The sequence below is a fragment of the Lineus longissimus genome, chromosome 16 (genome assembly GCF_910592395.1).
Source record: "Lineus longissimus chromosome 16, tnLinLong1.2, whole genome shotgun sequence".
Classification (NCBI taxonomy): domain Eukaryota; kingdom Metazoa; phylum Nemertea; class Pilidiophora; order Heteronemertea; family Lineidae; genus Lineus; species Lineus longissimus.
In genome coordinates, this window is record NC_088323.1 from 16066718 (window position 1) to 16088958 (window position 22241).

Genomic DNA, 22241 nt, shown 5'->3' on the forward strand with positions numbered 1-22241 from the left:
TCATCATTTCCTAAACAATGGTGGGCAGTCATCCATGGGCGCACGAGTGATATGAAGACATCAATGGAAAGGACCTATCATACGTGCAGCGAAAAACCCATGACATAAATACTTATCGCATGAAAGCTGTTTGTTTCCGGATTACCTTTTTGTTGATTCACCCTGTATAACTACATCATCCGCAACGTGTTAATACTTTCTCTAAAATATTGACACGTGCTGGTGATACGTAATAAATTCACTAGTGTTTCTATTGATCCTGGCGAGATGGATTATCTTTGTATAGACACTCGATCACTGGACTAATGCGCGTGTGATATAATTAACATGATTAATGTCCACCCACAGTGACCCACTGCAAATATAAACACTCCGATTATTTCGAGAGAGAAAATATTTGAATCTTTCTTCGCCTTGGCCATTTTGGGCCAGTTTGAAATACCGAGTGACAGAATCGTCGAATCCACGACCTTTTGATCGCAAGTCGGTCGCTCTGTAACTCTGGACTGCGCATCCCATGGTGATCCTATATCACAACAGGGAATCTACCTTTGCGCATGCAATCCAACACGTTTATTCCCACTTGCCGGTGTAACAGTAACAAATGCCCCCCTGGAAAAAGTGTCCGGCCCTATTGTATTCTGCAATATGGTTCTATAGAGACCCTGACCTTCAATAGCTCAGAGATTGAAGCGCATAATAGAATCCTTTGTTTCCTGGGCATTCTATCCTAGGACATTTTAAACTTCTACACCGGTTTAGACATATCGACCACTGTCGGTGGAAGACGTTTCGTGGGGGCCGCTTCTACCATGATTTGCCCAGATACCCCTTTGATATGACAGTAGAACAATGGGAATTTAGGTCTAGGTGCGAGCGGGCTTTGTTTGAAGACTAAAGACCGTGAACATGTACTATCAAAAGTATTTTGCTCGGCCTGAATTCTTTTAACAGCGTGGCAAGGAGTAAAGTAACGCGTTGTACGAGTTTGTCTATTTGATCGCAAACATAGTTGCATGATGCAGTACGACGTTCCGTCATGTCAACGCCTTGCTTCTTCAGATTGCCTTCAACTTGCCGAGTATCAAACGGACGGTGACGCGACTGTTGTCACAATTGCATGCTGTACCTGCCCGTAACAGCGATAATAGTCGCACGTGCAGCGATTTAAATTGCTCTTTTGCGTGGCGTTTTAATGCGGCATTCGTTGATATTCGGGGCGAACGCCATCAATTATCGAAAGGATGTTCGGCTGTGCATTAGCTCAACTCAATCATTCAGTTTTGTTGAACCTAAAGAAAAGAAATATTGAAAATTCTTCGCACTGTTCCTGGGGACACCGGGATCTCATCCATACCTCCCAAGGGCCTAATACTCACTGATCAAAATTCATACAAAAACAAAAGAACGACGCCTTCATTGACTGGGATAGCTCAAAGCCATGTCAGCGTCACTATAATCACGTGAATCAAATTCCTTAGAAACGTCATAAAAATGTTGAATTCATTTAAATTAGTTTTGAAATAATACCCGAAGGTGGTATACATTTCATTCGTTTCACTCGGGTAGTGATTGTTGATTATTATTATTGAGTTCGCATTCATCTAATTTCGTTACGTTAAGGATTTGAAAAGTAAGTTTATTCGGCGTAGCGCGACTTCTTTCATATTTCATGCCTAACTCTGCGCCCAGTGATCGGCACAGAACAAGGGCTACCATGATGACATCACCAAACAGTTAAAGAGGATTTCGCACAACCAACGTTTCAGCCTATTTTTTACCTTTTCTCGGACGCTGAAAATAAGCCATCTCATTTCCGGTTTAAAGTCCGGCGCAAATCATTTAGCTAGATTCAGCGTGCTGAATACGTTGGCACAAAGCCCGCAGCAGGGTTCGATACTGAAACTCGTGCATGACTTTATGATGCATGAACGACTTTGACGCCGACTGAGGTGCAGAAAGAGCACTGTATCGCTCTTGCGAAATTCGCTTTAATCCTACACAGCGGCCGGAAATAGAAGCCAAATGGTGTTACACTGTAGCTAAATATAGCAATTTATCTTCTACTTAAAAAACGCTTCAAAGCTTTAAAAAACAATACACCATCAATTTTAAGAAAATTATGTTTTAAAACATCTTTTATAAGTATCTTTGTTAAGAGCAAACAAAAACGCATTCAACTCTGTCTATTTTGTGGAAGTCGACTTTCCACAACAATGGCAAAATCATGTGATCAGTCATGTGATCTGTCATGTGACTTGCTGTTGACAAATCGACTGTCAAGTTTTTCCTTTGTGCATTAACGTTCGTCTTTTAGAAGTGAAATTTCCTTGAAGTTTTTAAAATGAGATTAAGTCATGCTGAACGGAGGGAACGTCTTCTGTGATGAGATGGTTTCTCAAAGAGCGTTATTTTTCAACAGCTGTTAATGCATTACAGCGGAACAAATTCGAACACCGAAGGTGACTTTTATTAGGTGCAAGGTATGTCTTTTTTAACCTCTTTAACCTCATGTTAAAGATGTCCGTCGTAGGTATCTATACGAAACAATACAAAGGCCTGATGTAGAATGATTGCATAAGTTCCTTCCATACAAAGGCGAAGAAAGCATTGTGCACCAGTAAAGGATCTTAGAGATCAAAAGAACAACATACTAAATGTACTTGTCAGTAATCGTTTTAGCTTCAAAGCCGGATTTCTTATTGTTTACCTTGAGTTCAAAGGAAGTTCTGCTTTCTCCATAACGGATCATGAGGTCCTTGGCATAATTTACGATCAAACGCATGACTTTTTGTATCGTTTCGACTTTGTGAATATGATTGTGCGTAGGATTGACAACTCGTCAGAGATGTTACTCACTTGCAGTAAAAACATTCGCTACAGAGCTCTTCGCTTCGGTACAAAGTTCGATGTATTTCTTTTGCGTCAAGGAAACACAGTGTTTGGAATTGCACTTAGTGCAGTTCCTTGATCAGGCTGTTGTCTCCGCTTTATTTGATGACGGAAATAGCTGATGTCAGAACTGTAGGGTGGGTTCTAAATTTAGATCGGCATGACACAGCCTATTGACAGCTATCATCCGATGAATCCATTACGTTTTTTGCCCCTGTTAGTTCAGGCCTATCGAGCCTATGAAAGCTGTTTCATGGAGGTCGATGTTATTGATATTTGCCTTGATGACCCTTTGAGAAAACCGCAGAACAATCAGAATTTAGGCCGTGGAACGTGTGGGCTTGAGACAATAGAAGGGTATGGCCTAGGCCGGAATTCTTTCAGATGCGAGGTATTGGCCAAAAACGTAACGTGCACCACAAGACTCGAGAGTTTCCGCCAGCTAAGATTATAACCCCCGATCTTCTTCTTTACATGGCCATCACTCTACCGACTGATATAAAGGGAAAGCCTTGGCGTGTAGGAATTAGTACACCAGGAGAAAATCATGTATACATCGTTTCAAAGAGTGGTTAAGTTTGGAGATTGAATTTGTTAATTTGGATTTTGTCAATTGTGCATTCACGACCTTGGAGGTTTAGCGATAAGGTTTTCAAGTTAAATTAGCTTTACTTCAAAGTAATCCTTGTTCAACCTATTGCACTGGGATTCCGAACACGTAGTCAGGTTACGCTGGATAAGCAGGGAAGTCCTTCCTCGGATAGAGTGTACCCGGAAGACATGGGATTGTATAGTGCACTTAATTCCTGTTGCATTACGCAGTCTGCGGGCGAGGTTTACTGTCGAGGTTGGTCGGTCTACAGTACTGCGATATTTTGACCACAATATGCAATCCAAGGTCCCTTTAATTCAAACGTGAGATAAGCGCTAGCTCTAACCGCCATTCACCTGTCAAAGAAATTGGGCGATATTACAAAAAACATTTATTGATTTATCAAACAATCACTCACTCAATCTCAAGCGCCAAATAATTACCAACCAATGTCGCCAACATCTAACCCAAATCAAATATCGCCATCTCCAAAAGGAGACTTAGCGCTTACCTGTCGATCAAATATTGCTTATTAACTTTTCTATTATTAACGTCAAATGCAGAATCTCCTTGTTGGTGTGCTTGTCAGGTGGTTGAGGTTTCCCTCCGTAAAGTAGAAAGGTTGGTTATGATTGCGCATTTCTCCAGGGAGATTTTGCCAATGTCATTTTCACCGCGTTACTTTGACTTCCCTTTGATGGTTAGGCCTATCGACCACTCTGAAAGGTGTTTTATGGGGGTCAATGTTGTTAATTTTTGAAGAATAATTTTTAAACATGGCTGGCGTAAAGAAAGGAGCTATAAAACACGTCTTCTCTTCTCAAATTGTTGCGGCCAACTGCTTACCGAATTGAGAACCTTTAGTATACAATAAAGCATTACTTGATTATCATATCTAGCAGGATGGTGTTTGTGCGACATGCGGAACAATGAGTTAAGCCGGTGTAACAGTAACAAATGTCCCCCTGGAAAAAGTGTCCGGCCCTATTGTATTCTGCAATATGGTTCTATAGAGAACCTGACCGTCAATAGCTCAGAGATTGAAGCGCATAATAGAATCCTTTGTTTCCCGGGCATTCTGTCCTAGGACATTTTAAACTTCTACACCGGCATGTCTGGCTAAAACTATACAACCAATATTTGCCCTGATAAGACCCCTTGATACGACTGTAGAACAATAGGAATTTAGGCCTAGGTGCGAGCGGGTTTTGTTTAAAGACAATAGACCATGTATTAGGATAGGCCTGAATTCTTTTCTGCGAGGTAATGGGCAAAATAATGTATAAATGTAGGCTGCTGTAATCAGGTGCCATCAGGGATCGACACAGGTTTAGGGCTACAAACGGCAAAGTCAGTCAGGGTAGTCGTACGATTCGCGTTGAAAGTTGAAGAGTAGCCCTACTCGTCATCCTGCCCTCCCCTCCATGGCCTCCCCTCCACCCAAGGCCTCCCCTCCAACCATGGCCTCCCCTCCAACCATGGCCTCCCCTCCAACCGTGGCCTCCCCTCCACCCAAGGCCGTAGCAGGCCAATCATATGCATGATAATGACCGATGATTGACAAAATCTGCGACTTCCCTTCACTGAGAGAATCTTGCTACCAACATTCGTAGCGGCAATAATCGAAGTCCAAATCAAGCGGACACTCAACTAAGATCCCAGTCACTTCAATTTGCTAAGTGCATCGATTCTACAAGACTTTCAACAACTGTAGTTATTACGCCTTCACGTTCCGATGGAATTTCTTTGACTGTGTTTACTCATCAGTTGATTTGCGAGGAGGCTATTTGCAAATGGCAGCATAGTGTGAGAGAGAGTTGTTACTCAACAGGGTTGTAAACCTAGTGTGATATGTATATCGATACAGCATTATTTATGGCTCCATTATACTAGGCGAAACAAAAAAGATCATCTACTTTTGATTTCGAATAGCTCCTTAAACGTGAATTTAATGATAACCAAATTCCTGCCACATTCAGCTTGGACCAAACCTATAATCAGCGTTTGAGAATGGGACTGTATCCGGCCAGAGGTGAGATGTTGTTATCAAGAATTGCAAGTTGCTTTCGCTACACTTTATCATTTATTCATTTTCCTTGTCTCAAACCTTCCCCGCAAACTGTAGGGTTCGAACATCACGTTTATTTGCTCTCGCCAGCTTAGGGTTATCGATCGACCCCCAAGAAAGCTATTTCGTGATGGTCGGTGTTATCAAGATTTTCTCTGATAACGCTTTGGTTAGACGGCAGAACAATGGGAATTTAGGCCTATGGGCGAGCTGGCTTTGTTTGAAGACAAAAGATTATGTATAGGCTAGGCCTGAATTATCTTTACCCTGAGGTAATGGGAAAAAAACGTAATGAACAGGATACTTCTTGGCCGAGAAGAACCTCTTTATAGTCTGGAGCCCGAGCCACTATTCTACAGTAGAACTGCGGGCAAGAGAGGGTGCAGGAGGATAAAGATTCTCTGTATGGTAATAGATGGTAATCGAGGCATCCATCACTCAATATATCTCACCGTGAAATCCGATCTGTTTCCTTCCTTTGTCTTCTTGATTGATAATCTACCCCGAACAAAACAACAGACGGCCGCGGAGAACAATACGGCGGGAGCAGAATGAGGCATACTCAATCAAGCGAAACGATAACAACAATAACCGAGAAGAGTCTTGGAATTTAGAGTCGTCCGAGTGTTGTTGGGAAGTTTATAAGGGGATGGGGTGGGGGAGAGTAGAGGGGCGGTACGGGGACGGCAAGGAGAAATCGAGCAGCTCCATATCAAATCATTTTATGATATAGTTCCTTTAAAGTTTAGTAATAATAATTTCTGATCAGAGCTAAAAGTGCTAAATATCACTGTCAATCGATACACAATCACCCCTGACAGACTCAGCTCAACGCAGAGAACCAAAGTGACACGCAGACAATGATCATCCGGGTACCTCATGGGCCTCTGCTTGAACAGATTTATAAGTCTAATTACTGTCTCTCCTTTAAGACAAGCATTGCCTGGGGTAACATCTAAGAACACTTGTCTGCTTCTCTTGCTTGGTTTAATTGCACTTTAATACAATGGTTCGTGCGCTTTGATTCGCTTTGCTTGATGGCTGGGAGACAAAGAGCGCACTCATATACTAGAAGAGAAAGTCTCTGTTGTAGTGTTTATGAATCACGTTCTGTCTGTCTATTGTTGACTCTCAGCTTGAGCGAGTTTTAGAGTCAAAGGATTTTTCCGGGTTTGTTTTAGAGCTGTCTTCTGCAAGGTACACTAAACCTAGTTGGAATAAACAATGTAGCATGTTATGTTGACATACTAGTAATATGCCAGAGGTTGGGGGTTTTAAGCTCGTACAGGTTTACCTTAAGTGATGAGGGGGGGGGGGGGGTCTTCTAAGTCATACGCTTATCACTGAATCTCGTTATTACTGTCTCTCACAGTCTTCTGAGATCTGTGCTGCGGCAATTCACTGGATGCCATCACTTTTTCTGCCGTGATCCAAACGTCGATAGCCGGATGATCCAACTCAATGCGCCCGACCAATATTGGTAAATGATGATGACGATGATGATGATGAATTTCCTGGGAAAGGCCCCTAGACCCCCTCTACCTATCTGGACACAAAGGTATCGTCTTAAAACACTACAGTGGGCAAGAGACTGCTTGTTAGGACACCATCGTCCACGCTGTACATGTACGGCTCAGGAAGTTTTCATTTACAGTCACTTCACCCTGGATTAAGGATTAGAGTCGCCAGCATCCCAGATGATGTGTAATCATCAATAGATAATCTCAAGTAACTTGACATGACTTGACATGTTACTTGCTGGCCCAGATACGTTTCTACAGTATTGTACTCTTCACTGAGCTAGGCAGGTCGCCCTAAATGATCATGTTTAACCATCAAGGGGATCATCTCAGACACCCAAGTACTCAGCTATCATAATGTTTAAGAGACCCTGAACCCGAAAGCAACCAGGCTCGCATGATAGATGAGCCGTAAGTGGCTCATTTTATGGGTAGTAGCCCGTTCATAGCTTTCATGTAATAACTAGATTATAGACACACTATGGCCGTGTCATAAAAACAAAGGAAATAGCAAAAGAGGTATACTCGGTTCAATCAGGCTATTGTATTTCAAAAAATATATTTGGGAAGAGTGAATAACACAAAATAATCAAATTGTTCTATTTCAAAATTGCAATCAACTTCAAAATACATGTATTTGCATTACGCCTCTTTGCCCTGAGCGGTTGGGCCTATCGACGCCACGAAAGCTGTTTCATGGGGGTCGATGTTATCAAGATTTGCCCTGATAACCTTTGATAAGACAGTTGAACAATGGCCTAGGTGCGAGCGGGCTTTGTTTAGAGACAATATATTGGGCTAGGCCTGTATCGGGCTAGGCCTGAATTCTTTTAGCTGCGATGGGATTATAGGCCTAGGTGGGAGCGGGCTTTGTTTAAAGACAATAGACCGTGTATTGAGCTAGGCCTGAATTATTCTAAATGCGAAGTAAACGGGGAAAAAACTTAATATGTAAACTAACGATATTCATCTCGGCAATATATCAATATCCTGAAGATAGTCAATAAATTTCGCCCCCGACCTTACCATCTCCAAAACAAACACCAACGAAGCGGAAATGACATGTCTTTACACATAAAACATTCTTGAAATAGGTGTTTACCTTCTCGACGAAGGACACGCCGTAAATCGCCGGTTATGGATTGCCACTATTACTTCAATTACAACTACCAATCTTTCATGATAACTGAGATTAGGTTGCACTTTGATCTGACAGATTTGTGGGGTGTTATGCTTTGAACTTACGCGGCAATGAAACTAATGCAGACCTTTGATAATTAATAATAATGAGACTTGTATAGCGCTTAATCCAACTGTTTTTAATCTCAAAGCGCTTCACATCATTACCCCTAGCTATTGGCCTGTGGCCCAAGCTCTCCCCTCTGGGAGTATCACAGGTCCGAGCTGCAGCTATACAGCGCTCAGGACTAACATTTATAGTGTGCCAGCTCTGCCAGCCAGTTACCCATCGACTCCTGGGCGGAGAAGCAAGTGTGGTAAAGTGCCATGCTCAAGGACACAACAATGAAAAAGCGGTGGTCCTTCCGAGAATCGAACCACGGCACTGATCTTCCCCGTTTCTTTCAATCAGTTACAATGCATAACGAGCCTCTTACAGTAATGGCATTGTGCCTCGCCACCGATTGTGCATGTAGATATAATCATTGTATATTACACATGGTCAGATGGTCACTATAAATATCACTTGAAAATGCGTTAATGTCTTCAGCACCGCAGTAAGGCGGAGTACGCCGGATATTCCATCTGATTTAATGCGCATTATCGTAGAATGGCGTGATATATCACGAGAAGAGACTGTTAAAGTTCTTTTAAGTGGTTCAGCGACAATAATCTATATTGCAGTGACAGACATGTAATGGTACATGTAAGATATTGTTCTTTGGTTGAATCGCCAAAGAGTACACAAAGACGTTAGGCGGCGCGGGCGGACATGGATACCATCTACGCCATCATGACCACGAGATCACCACGATATCGCCCGGTCTTTATCTTTTGTTTTTTGTTTTGTTTTTGTCCTTGTATTCGTTTTTTTTTGCTTTTGCTCGTAAAGTGGCTAAACTGAGATATCACTAGAACCACGTCGTTTCCTTACTTAGCCCTACGCTCCTCTCAGACGCCGGTAACAACTCCCCCCCCCCCATCATTTTCTGTCCCAGGCGATCCTCTCCGAGTGACCTGTGGTCTTCATGTCACTCTCGAGGTCTCGTCGCCAGCTGTTCCTCCACCTTCCCCTTATTCTCCTCCTCTGTGTCAGCTAGAGCTTGACGGGTTATGCTGGATTGCGATTTCCTCAGTGTATGTATGCCCGATCCAGCTAGAGTCGAACTCGTTCCCTAGGGTAAACTAAGTGCGTAAGTGGAGCAATATGAATGTTAAAGAGTCTGCTAAGGGACAAGATTGATGGACGTGGCCCTTGAACCCGAACGTCACAAATTAAAGTACACACTGATTTCAGGAGTTTATGGCGGGCCACACTTCGAATCGGTGCATGGAGTTGGAGGCTCGCTCGTGTTTGACTTATTAACTAACAAGCAAAATTCGGAGACAAAAGAATACCTCGGCGACAAAGAGAACGTAAACGCCAACGGCGAACAGGTCTTCCGCCCACTTGAAATAAAAATAGCGTGCCGCTTGATTTCGATTTTTGGCTGCAGTTACGGATACCGATATAGTTAGTGGCTTTTGATGTTTACTGGCGAAGATATCTCTTTACAATCCGTTCAGAGTGGCGTGATGGCACGGATATCGTTTGGAATACTTAGATTTTATTAGATGTCAAGGACAAAACCTATAAATTGTTGCCAAGATACAAAGAGCTTTTCCGACATATTGATAGCTGTTTTCTGATAAACTATCACTTGTGCTGACCTCGGGAATTTATAGGTGCTAGCAGTTTACCATCATCAGTCAATTGACGTAAAGTGAGTCATGTCGGCACGGGATTTTTACTATTCGCCAAAATTTAGAAAGTGAATTTTCACGATTTTTATTTTTTCCTGTTGCAATCTCTTTATGCGGTTCTCACAATATGCTACTTTCGGTGTTTTTTTTCTAGGAAAATTTCGCTTATTCACAAAATCTATGAACATGAAAAGCTCGCAAAATCTTTCGTCTTGCCATGTTTTTACAGTAGGTGCATTTTATTGAAAAACAAAATTCCCGATTAAATCTTTTCTCCCGTGAGATGAAGAGAGAATAAAGACATCCTCTAATTAGTAAAATAAACACACACTGAGACGGGTTTCAGTCTCGGAATCTGAGTCCGATGCGACGATACAGCACGCATGGGGATGACGTCCACCCTTTATAATCGAACATTAGGACACACCCGTGCTGTCTCTGTGGGGGTTGCCGTCAAGACTATATAAACGATGTTTGGCTAATCAGTTGAGAGATTGTACTTGAGTTTGAATCCGGAAAATTGTGGCAGTTGGATACTGCACTCGCAACTCTGTGTAGCAAAAAAGATGTGGTTTGTCAAAATGTCGAAGGAGCAGAAACTGAAATGACGTAGTATACGGTACTGGCAAAATTGTACCGGAGGGTCTATCTTGACTGGGCAAAACTTTGCAAAGTGCCTTGCCTAAGTACATAAGAGGGGTTACCCGGTAGGTGAATGTACAACTACAATTGGGTGGACGGAATAAGATCATTTGATATCGCCATTTCCAACAAGCCTGAGGGGACGTGGCGAGTATCTCTATAGAGATCAATGTTTTTAGTTATTGTCTCGCCATATGAGACCCGCGTCTTATTATCATTTATTAGCTATGAGGCTGAACAAAGCGAAGGTCTAGAGAAGTAAACAACATATCAACGTCTGAGGAGCCTTGTCAGACCTTCACCATTGCCATATTGGGACCAATATAAAGTGCGGATCAAACGAGTTGCTAAAACCTATTGACACGACCATTCGTGATCTGCACTTTATATCGGTACCCACAAAGACTTATCTGAGTTGGACCAGATTCTCTCACCATGGCCTAGGTCTATGTCTTACTGAGCCCATTAGGAAGGCATACACATCAGCATGGCCTGATTCTATGCCTAAGTGGCTTTCATTAGGAGGCACACACAGACATGTCTAAGCAGGACTCACTTGTCTTACCATGGCCTGATTCTGTGTATATAAGTGGCTTCCATTAGGAGGCACACACAAAGTCTGAGTAGGACTCACTTCTCTCACCATGACCTAGTTTCGTGTCTAAGTGGCTTTCATTAGGAGGCACACACAATGACATGTCTGAGTAGGACTCACTCCTGTCACCATGGCCTGATTCTATGTATATAAGTGGCTTCCATTAGGAGGCACACACAAAGTCTGAGTAGGACTCACTCCTGTCACCATGGCCTGATTCTGTGTATATAAGTGGCTTCCATTAGGAGGCACACACAAAGTCTTAGTAGGACTCACTTCTCTCACCATGACCTAGTTTCGTGTCTAAGTGGCTTTCATTAGGAGGGCACACACAATGACATGTCTGAGTAGGACTCACTCCTGTCACCATGGCCTGATTCTGTGTATATAAGTGGCTTCCATTAGGAGGCACACACAAAGTCTAAGTAGGACTCACTTCTCGTACCACGACCTAGTTTCTTGTCTCAGTGGCTTCCATTCGAAGTGCACACACACAGACAGGTCAAAGAAGGACTCCCTTCTCTTGAAAATGATTGTATATGTCACATGTACTTTATACAAACACATCAGCAATATGAAATAGAAGTACATCCCCCAAGGGAGGCTGCAAATACCGTAAGGTACTGTTGCCTGGGCCAGCTTTGCCTTTATTCCCAGGTTCCCTAGAATATCATGTTCAAACACGTGGTATATTTGCGTCTAGCCAGGGACATTCTAGACACGGTATTATTGAGTTCTCCGGATCTAGCAATAAGGTTTGACACATTCGACTAGCGCGACGATAATAGTCGCAAATCTAGATCGAGGGGAATATTTGTACCCGCTCAACAAAGTCACAAGACAGATACATTACGGTAGTTTGTCCTTGCCGTTTTTGGCCAATCGAACCCGATGGAAGCTTTTTCGTGGGGGTCGATGTTATCAACACTTTCCCTGATAACCCTTTAATAACACTAGGACAATGGGAATTGAGGTCAACCCTTGGAGAATGGGAATTGAGGTCAACACTAGGACAATGGGAATTGAGGTCAACACTAGGACAATGGGAATTGAGGTCTAGGTCAGAGCGGGCAAGTAGCCGCACGGCTGCGGGAACATGATCCTGCTGATGATGACGATGAATCGGGAAACACCCGAGTGCCATTTTCTCGCGAAGTTGACTACGGTTCTTGACAGGTTTCCAGAAGTTCATTGCCACCACGACAGACTTCAATGAAGCTGTTTGAAGACGTCTGACACCAGTCAACATCTATCGCCGTAGTTAATATTTGGCAATTTCCTTTCTAAGAAGTAGTGTAAACTATTTGACAATATGTTACATGCCCATGGCTTCATATCAACGTCAAGAGTATACCATATCAAATACTTATAAACGCTCTAAGTCTTCTCGTATCTTTTCTAGACGTCTGGCAAAATTAAAAAGAGAAAATCACCCCGTGATCAAATTGAGTGGGTGACTTTATATGGGTGTTGATTGTTCAATGTACTCATTGTAATAAAACAATATACATGTACACTTCCCAAAGCCTCAATGTAACCAGTAGAGGGATTAGGCTAACCCGTTTCCGAAATCGAGATCGGGATAGCGCCGAAATGCGTCATCGAAAAATGACGTGACGTCATCGATCCCCGCGTACTTTGAATCTGTCTCGTTCTCGTAATCCGAGATAAATCCGCTAGTTCCCTTTACAAATGTCAGACATCAATGCCCCTCATGACGTATCTGATGGCTAGTTAAACACATGAAGATTCTGAAAATACCATAAAAGCGGTGATTTTAATTCACTCAGTGATGATTTTGCTGGTCTAAGTGGGCGTGTCGTTATCATGTTTCACACGCGTATCTAGCGGGCGGGAAAATGGCTAACACCGCGACGTAACCCAAGGGAGATACTCCGTGATCGGGATCGGGAAAGGCTCATAGGACCTGTATGCACTTTTCCATTTGGATATACCAAACCTTTCTGTTATAATCACCAAACTCTTCAATGTTTACACTACAGGAATAGTTCCTAGAAACTCCGCAAAAACACACTCAAAATGATGCATCGTTATGAGCGACGTATTCGTAAGTATTTCCATGTTAAATCGTATAGTAGACAATTGAATCACTTAAGCGCCAATCGCCCGTATTATTCAATTTGCCAACGTATTTCCCGAAGCTAGGCTATGAACGGTATAGACATAGTTGGCCATAACGAGAGAGAGCAGGAGCGCGTTACTAAGATAATGGATGAGGTTCCCAGATAGCTACAGCGAAGTGTCGTCGGTTCAAACATCACACTACACATTTTGAGCATTGGTCACATTCGATGTCATCTATTATGTGGTTAATACAAATGATTTCGGAGGAACAACATTCGAAGTTTTCATGGCAGTGTAAAGATCAAATAAGTATTTTCCATCGAATGTTTCAAAAATGCCTGGTTCACGCGTTCAATCAGAATAAGAAATTCTAAACTGTAGCATGTTATATGAATTCCATGCCCTGGCTAATCCACAGAACTTGAAAATAAACTCAGATAATTCAGATAATTATAGCAGACAATGGCAAACCAAAAAGCCTTGTAATGGATACATGTATCATTATCAATATACAGCATGTTTAGGATTTAAACGGAAGGGTAACTTTTTGAAGAGATGATAACAGCCGAGTCCGATTTATTATAATTTCACCCTCCGTTTCGACGACCAGTAGCTACAGCAGCAGCGATGATTGCAGATTCCTACAACGCCAGTTAGACTAACTTCAATGCGTTCGGTTCAATGTCAAACCCTTAAACACGCTACATATTTCTGGCATATCTGAGAAAATTCAATTTCTTCCCTTCATATCTCGCCCATTGATCCACAGAACGCCAAATTCGATTTGACGACTTATACTTCAGCGTTCAAGTGCTACACTGTATTGTGTACATCTTGTAGAGTAGGTCCAGTCTTAGAATGCATCGACTGATGCGTACATAAGTAGGAGTTTGTACACCGAATCTACTGTGCACTGCGGCCAGGTAAAGGTACAACTGCAATAGTACATGACACATGGCAAACTTAATCCGCCATACCGGTTGATCGAACGCAAAATTGGCTTTGGAACGATACGTTCGATCGAAAGGAAGACGAGGCAATTCTGACATATTTCACCAATTTTGTCATAGATTTGTCAACTATAGACTGTATACGTATATATGTTTCGACATATTCAAATGATTTAACCAGTAAATCGTATCGATGGCGATGAAAAGGACCAGCCTGCTATTGTATATTGCAATGAGGCACATGCTGGATACTTCGTGGGCGTTAGAATCGACTGGTTTGAGAATGATGCCGCTGATGCCACCAGGCGCTGCCTCATATCCACTGTCACAACATGCTGAGCGCTAAAATTATTTTTGCAAGTGTCTGGGAGGCAGATTTAGAATACTCTGAGGCCTCCAGATACATTCTGTTACAGAGTGCTGTCTCTTGTAGCTAAATGATGTTTTAAGGTGAAGACACGGTCCTGCTGGAAGGCATGTTTACTACCGTATGAAAAACCAACATAGCTGACGCCATGCCTGCCATTTAAACTCTTAAACTCGGATGTGTTTTATTTCACCAGACTCCATCATCATTTACTCCTTACAAGTGACACATGGAGTCCGTAACGAGGTCGTTATTATGATGGATGGCGAATGAGTCCCGCATGGATGACTCGACAGTTCCGGGGAGGGATAGTTTGTTTAATTATACCTTTGGTTGATCAATGTTAAGATCGAGATGCCGTGTCATTTCTCAAGCAGTAAAATCTGATTAATGATCATGACAGTCACACATTCATTAAGTGCTGAAAACAGCCAAAAACCCACGGAGATCTCTTTCTGAGCCCTAAGGGCATCTTTCACGGTTGCCTGGTGTGACAGTTGCTTTGTTTTTACAATCGATTTATTCATTAGAAAACACCCCGGTACATTTCGCAATCTCCCTCTACCCCTTAGTAATATCTCCAAAACCGTTAATACTCAGTCTCTCCATACCCTTTACAGTCTCCTCTAACCATAAGCGATCACCCCGAACCCCTTACAGCAATCAATAGTCGCCCTTACTCCTAATCAGTCTCCTCCTATCCCTTAGCAATCTCCTCTATCAAACCCTATCGCAATCCAAACTTCCTTTAAATAACCTTCCCTTACCCCTTCCGCCTATCCCTTAGCGATCTCCCCCATAACCCTTAGCAATCTCCTCGCAACCCTAAGCAATATCAGGGACTTGAAACACGCTGGCAAAATCGCTCCCTAACCCATAGCAATCGCCCCATAAACTTTAGCCATCACCAGCTAACCCTTAGCAACTGCAACCCTTAGCAATGCAATCGCCCCGGGTCTCTCCTTACCATTCGGAATCTCACCCTAACCCTCAAGTTTCACTCCACAATTTTATCAAATTGGCTGCTACAAAAAGACGCAGGGCACGGAAAACCATCCGCCAGTAATCCGTCCTCCGCAAATCTACAGCACCTGCTACTGGGCGAACAGAGATCATCTATTATTTCCACATTGTTTTAGAATTATCGGACTATATCTCTGTGGTCACTGAGCGCTGGATCAATCGGCCGCGCTACCCTTATCATTAGATCCGGGCTAATCCGGTCTCAGCTCGGCTGTAGCTAATGGCTGCTCGGTCGATATACGAAAACACGGGATCATAGTGTGGGGACATGGTCCTGCATTGAGCTTAACCCTGTATCAGATCTTGCTGAATGAAATCCCGCAAGACATCTCGATCGAAATGACGTCATTGTCAACAAGATGCGCGCGCATTCTGATCTAGCGGAGACAAGAGTTCAGGAAGGCCAAGTTTCATGCGTATTTCTCCTGATGATCAGGAGTTCCGAAACCGGTTGATAGAGTGATTTTGAAGCAATTTCGTCCAATTATTTGCCATAAAAAAACCTTTGTAAAGATATGTCACTTAATTAGGCATATTCTATATACCTCAGCGTCCTCTCAGAATTTAAGAAATAGATGCAAATGACAGAAACGCTCTTTGTATTTTCTTTGAAATACTTATGACACAAAGACGAATTATAACTTAAGCGTTGACATGACAATCTCTTAAACTCTTTAATGACGCAGACGTACATGCTCCAAACACAGTCTATATTTACTTGGACCCTAAAACTGACACTATCCTCTACAAAAACAGATTTAACTTTTACAAAGGCCCTATCTGCATCAAAAGAAATTTAATCACCTTTGTGCATGAAACATCGCTTCCATTAGTCAGTGAAGTTCAATTCCTTAACGGATATTTACTTTAAGTTCAAAGAGTTTTATTTCATGTAAAAAAAGATTGCAAAATGCTCTATTGTTGCATTAACTTTATATATCCTGTTAAGGCGATAACAATCTTACATCGTTTATAAGGAGATTTCCATGCTTTTAAGAGGTTCTTAGCGTTCGCTGCATCATAAATTCTAGTTCACGGGAGTGCAATGCTGACATCTCTCTAGGTAGATTTTAGCATTGGGGAAACAGCCAAGGAGACTGAATTGATAAAAAGGCTGGCAAGAAGAGATACGAGGAAGGTTTTCTCTGAAACTGTCTCATTCTGAAAGATACGTCCATCCCGTCGCTGTGATCCGCAAAATAACCACTGATGCCAAGTGTAAATCTGTTGCGACGAAAGCCAGAAACTGCTCTTTTACTGTGGGAGAAAGTCTATATAGTTGAACCCCGGTTACACGACTACTGATGGGACCGAGGTTAAATGGTCCCGTTACCGGGGTGGTCGCGTTAGTGAAGTTGAAAATCCGGGTAGAAAATGCATGATAAGGTTTTCCCGCCAAAATTGTTGAACTTATTCATAAATTCAAAATTCTGAAAAATGTTCAAAGCCAAATCTTTTTGGAGCTGATGATGTTTCTTCATTTTGAGCAGAAAAACAATCCAGTGATCGTGGTCTAGGTACCGGGGTGGTCGTGTTACCGGGGGCATTGTAATGGTAATTAGAGAGGAAACCATTCGGGACCGGCGATTCTTGGTCGTCATAGCGGGGTGGTCGCCGACCGGGGTTCCACTGTACTTAAATATTGTACTTACGAACTTTTGCTTCATTGTAGTCATCTTGAAGAATCAATCTTACCTGAAAGTAAAGAAATGACAAAGCATGAGATTGATACACAAGGAAGACGCTGCCAGACAAATCATAAATGTGATGGAGTCTGCATTGTTATCTGTAAATATAGGTGTAGAAGTGGAAAATGTCCTAGGATAGAATGTCCAGGGAACGAAGGATCCTATCGTGCGCTGGTCGTCCCAAAGATATTGACAACATCGCCTCTATCGAATTATACCATGATCCATTCATTAGTCAAGAATACAATGGAGTCGAACATTTGTTTCGAGGGGACATTTTCAACTTCTACACCGAGTAGCCGTCAAGGCCAGAAAAGTGCACACGACCCGTAATTCCTTTTTAATGTTCGGTAAACTGTAAGAAAACCATTTATTTGTTAATCATTAACAGGTATAATGTACAGGTATTGGCAAAGAGAAAACTGAACGGAATATAATTTGAGAAATACAAGTTTAAATAACTCACCAATTCGTGGCTAGTTTACTGGGTAAAAAATACACCGCTCCAAGGGCATGGCAGAAGACTAACTAAAATAGGTTCACTCATGTGCACCCACAGCTCAGGCCCAGGTTAATTATATAAGCTATCACATTAGGCGTACTATTATTACAGCAAGTCAGAAATTCGACATGGGTCTGAGCCATAATTGCAACAAAAGGGGACCAAATGTAAAATATAAAAAGGTCACTTAAAGAAAAAGTAATTTGAATAAAAATTGAATGAAAACCTTCACACATATGATTCAGGTTAATACGCGTCACGGTCATTAGGCTGCGTTTAATTATTTTGTATTGCCACTTGTCATTTGAAGCATGACACCACTTCACTCCTCATATGAAGAACGAACGACATTGCCAAATCGGGAAATGTAAGCGTGGTCACTCGATCCCCGCCCCCTCGTCACGCCGTGTCATGTTTCTGAGCACGAGTCAAAATACAAACATACTTGTGACATATGAACTTTGATATCCAACGAACCCTATGGTTACCCAGTCTTACATGACCGTTGACATTAGCCTCCTCTCTCACTGGAGGCCCCCCTACCAACATGACCTACTCCACCAAGCCCTAGCACTGGACTTCACGCATCTCGCTTTCAACTTTTATTACCTAATTCACTTTTGATGTTCAATTTCATTACTTAGTGTTTCTTTGATATCCTACTTAAACATTTGTAGACATTTCCTTTGGGTGTAATTTGAGGGAAGAGAGTCTTGGATGGAAAATACATGTACACTCATTTGGGTGAGAAAATCTATGTAAAGAATGCCATTTAATGACAACGCCAAAATATGGCTGTTGCAGCTGAAAATAGTTTAAAAACTTCTCTTCAAAGCGGTCAATGGTCAAATTTATAACTTTTGCATGTTATTACATTCGAGAGTGGTGGAGAGAAACACTGACTCCGCATGGCAGTACTCATCATAAAGCCTAACCAACTCTTTTATTCCTGCTACTAACACCATGAACCTTCACCTAACCCAAACCTTGCACAGATTAGCCTCTGTCTGTAACCGAGGCCCATAATCACCCCTAAAATTTTCCACGGAAGTAACTCTTATCGACAAACCCTAAATGCTGACTTTCATCGAACTGGGGGAACATGATATAGGACCCAGGGAAGAAACATCTTGACCCCCAATGTATTGACATTGCTCAGCTTCAAGACAACGCGTGTATGGGTGTAGGCCATGGAGGCAATATCGCTGGAAGTTCAGTATGGAGAGAAAGGGATGGCCTCATCATATCTACCAATCTCACTTAGCAAAGACAGGCAGAGTCTCTCATCACAGTCATAACAGTATGATCATATGAGGGCCATATATATCTCATCAAGTCATAAAATTCTGCCGACTAGCATGCTAACCTTTACCGACAACGCCAAGCCAATGAACACGCAAGCTATTAGGCCAATCCAATTCAATGTCATAGTACTCGCCAACAACTTTCAGGAAATTGGGGTTGGCTTTTCTTCAACCTTCATCTCTCGTCATCAGAATTAAACCACGATTTCGCTGGTGAGCAGCACAAAATCATTAAATTGTATATTCGAACGGAAAACTGAAAAAAAATCGAGAAGGCATTAAATAATTGTCACTGTCATGACTTCGACCAAATCACTGAACTTTCATGTGTGATGTCCATGATGTCCTGTTTCTTTGACCCTGTCGACAGGTTTTGCACTTGATAATGAGTGAAATAAATTCATCAAGTTGTGTAAAAGTGATGAACAGTTTTGGTTGTGGTTCAATATTATCGATGAGGGCGGTGATGAGAACCAGGAAGTCAATGTTCAGTGGCCTAAAGTGGTGTACCATGTGGTCTAAATGGCCAGTCCAGCATTGGTGATCTGTTTACAAGGGACACAATCAAAACAGGGCCAAACTCCCATCTTATGAGCGAGTTATATGAAATATTGGAAATCCATATTGTCGGAGATAGACAGCTGCCCCCAATTGTCTGATTTGGCTGAGGTTCGCACAGAGATATATCAGCAATTTGCTTCTCTTGTGGGTTTCCACTGGTCTCAACCGGCTGAACTCACGAGCCAGTGACCAAAAGGCCGAAATCGAAACTGGAAAGAAGACGTCATGGGCAGTTGTTCTCAATTGTCTGGCATGGCTGGGGTTCGTACAAAGATATCAAATATCTGCGATATGCTTCTGGTGGGTATCTTCTCGCCTCACGCGAGCATTCCCGACCTCACAAGCGAGCGACCAAGAGAAGATTGCCTGTAGGCAGTTGCATGGCTTTGATTGTTTGGCATGACTCATGATCATTAGGATATTTTCCCCCTTATAACTCGCAGTTAAAATAATTCAGGCTCAGCCCAATACATGGTCTATTGTCTTTAAACAAGGCCCGCTCGCACCAAGGCCTATATTCCCATTGTTCTACTGTCTTATAACTCGTGTAAATCTTGATGACATCCACTTAACCCCCACGAAACAGCTCCATGGGATCGATAAACATAAACCGCCATCGGCAAACAAATGTAATGCTGCTGTCTTGCACGGAGTTATATCAACCATTCGCTTCCAATGAATGGCCAAGCAGCGATCATACTGGGATTCGTGCCATGACCCTCGGGTAGAGAGCCGGACCCCTTTATTAGAACGCCTGCCGCGCCCCACACACATATCTTTCTAAATCGTACTGGGTGGGTGGTTTTGTTGGATATATCATTCGCTCCGGTCAACAGATCCATATTCTGATATGAGATACGACTGGAACAAGCACATTAGGGACCAGCTGGTCGATACTAATAGGCGACCAATATATCTATGTGTCGCTAGGTCTTCATAAACCTGTAGCTTGTTTTGGTCCTATCGCCACTTTGTCTGATAACACAAGATCGGAGCCAGCGTCTCGCCCAACCGGATAAACGGATGGTTAAACGGATCATCTATAGGTCGGTAAACGACTTGGGTCAAAATGTTTGAAAATATTATGTTGTGTCATAAATTACCAGGGCTGAGTTGTTCAAAACAACGTTACAACGGAAGCGCTGGGGATAACGTGACTTTTGTGCTTTTCAACAACTGGGCCAAGACCAACGGGATAAGCATCCTTTAACATCGTGTTTAATACAGAAGAATTACAAAACTGCATGGACGCTACGTCAAATACACGACATCACCCCGGAGAATCACAGTCCTGAACTCCGGGCATCATGGGCCTAATCCAGGTTCCGAGTCAAGATCATCTCGTATACCTGAATTCCGAGGTCCAGACAAACAGCGTTCCCTTGCTGCTAAAGACGCGATAAAGTTCGGATTCAGCTCATGTATTCGGATCTGGGGATCTTAGGGAAGACGATCGTTGAAGTTTCATGTTAAAGGTTCCGACCAATAGGCTTCAATAAGTGAACAGCTTTTGTTGTTAATGCTTGCTTTACGATCTTTTGCTTCGTCCCGCCGCCCAAACAGAGATTTGGTGCTTGCAATCAGTCCATGGTAAGCCCAGTAGCTCTTGATCCGAATGCTCGCGTCATATCAACTGAACCAAATGTCACTTTAATTGCCATTTCTCAAGACCCAATCGTGCTATATTTTCAGAGTACGGGTGAAGTAATCGATGACGTAAACTGAAGCGTCAGAAATGAACAACCGACGCGTATCGACGCATGAAGGGTACTGCTTAGAGGCGTAAGCCGGCTTAAAGACGCTAAAAGAGCGATCAGTTGAAAGACGACACCACTCGTCCAGGCAGCCGGTACTAGAATCACAGGACATAGATGAGTCGAGCGTGTCAAGGAGGATGACGAGGCAGAAGTGGAGACATGCACGTTTTATTGATTCATGAAAAGAACGCTCCATTCGCCATTTTGGCTAAATTTAGCTGAGCTACAGGCTTATGGAACATTTTCCATCAGAACTTTTCGCAGGAACTCTATAGATCTGGCTGGTTTTTAGATTTATAAAACCAGCCAGATGACACGTGTGTCTATAATAAGTCGCTAATTCCCTTTAAGTACATAGACTTTAACTCATAACACATTTTCAAAGAAGAACAATCAATCAATATCGCTGTGATGAAGACTGGAGCGAGCGAGGAAGCGATGTTAATTCTGGTCTTATAGTACACGGGTTTATCAATGCAATCAGCCATTCAATCACTACGGGGAACAAGCAACAGCCTCATCTGGCCTCTCATTGGGGAGACCATCTCCAATTATGCTCTTCTATTTCTGGGCGGTGACAGAATATTCATGTACTGGAATTGCTTTCTTAATTTGTCAATCTCGTCGGAATGGACGTATTCACGAAAATGCACGGACAAATTTTGAGGGTTTCCTTTGGAAATGTCATCATGAGAAAGGGACCTTTCAGAGATAACAAGCGCATATAGAACTACTAAAGTTGTTTTCTCGAAAAAAACACCTCCCAACTTTCG